This window comes from Leptodactylus fuscus, chromosome 4 (genome assembly GCF_031893055.1).
Source record: "Leptodactylus fuscus isolate aLepFus1 chromosome 4, aLepFus1.hap2, whole genome shotgun sequence".
NCBI classification, from domain to species: Eukaryota; Metazoa; Chordata; class Amphibia; order Anura; family Leptodactylidae; genus Leptodactylus; species Leptodactylus fuscus.
In genome coordinates, this window is record NC_134268.1 from 71,031,467 (window position 1) to 71,032,766 (window position 1,300).

Below are 1,300 nucleotides of genomic sequence, written 5' to 3' on the forward strand. Positions count from 1 at the left end.
GAACAATTTATGCGATGACTTGGTTGTTAATCCAATTAATATAATCACAAATGGACATCCATGCAGCCCTGGACTTCTAATCCCTTGGTTTATCTTAAAGAGAAAACACACACAAAATACTGTACAAGACCAGAGCCACACACATGCTGCAGATTTTCCTGCAGTAAATGCTTGCAGGGACATTCTATAGCATGTTCCTCTGCCATGGCAGTTTTAAAACCCATTCATTAAAGCAAACTGAAGGTGTCCGTCTGCAGCCTCTCTGCGAGGAAACAGGTTTTTTTGCACAGACACAAAGTCCTGCATGTTGGATTTTGTGTCCTTGGAAAAAACTGGTTTCCCCGTGGAGAGACTGCAGGCGGACACCGGTGGTTTAATTTAAAAACCCATTCAAATGAATGGGTTCTAAAACTGACTCCCGAGAAACTGTTCCCTATACAATTTCCTGGGTAATAGGACGGAGACCTGGCAGGCAGACACGGGCACAAGTGTAAATGCCCCCATAAGGCCTTATGTTATGGAAACGCAGCTTTTTGTGTAGTTTTTCTTTTTGTTTTTTGAGGCAATACCAAAAATAAACACAAAAGGAATGGGGTAAAGAGATTTGGTACTGAGTGAATGTCATAATGGTTTTACACAAGCCCTTAAAAACATTACTAAAAACTAAATAGATTTACAATATATTTAAAATACAACACAACACAAAAAACAATACATTGTATGGCTCATATGCCAACAGAAAAATAATAAGCTTGAAATATATGGACATAGAAAACCAAAAAAATTTACTGGAGTCTTAGGCTACATATTATATTATTATTATTATTATTATTATTATTTTATTATTATCATTATTATTATTATTATTATTATTATTATTATTATTATTTATTTATTTATATAGCACCATTAATTCCATGGTGCTTTACATTTGGGGGTTACATACAATACACAGAATATACAGGTAGATATAATACTAACAGTGACCGACTGGCACAGTGGGGTAGAGGGCCCTGCGCGCGAAGGCTTACAATCTGTGAGGGAAGGGGGGTAGAGACAGAAGGAGAGGGGGAGACTGTACAGATGGCAGTGTGGTGATAGTGTTATTGGAGGTTGTAGGCCTTCCTGAATAGATGAGTCTTCAGCGCCTTCTTGAAGCCTGTGATTGTGGGGATCAGTCTTATGTGTCGTGGTAAGGAATTCCAGAGTATGGGGGATGCACGAGAGAAATCTTGGAGACGGTTGTGTGAGGAGCAGATGAGAGCAGAGCGGAGTAGGAGGTCATTGGAGGATCTGAGGT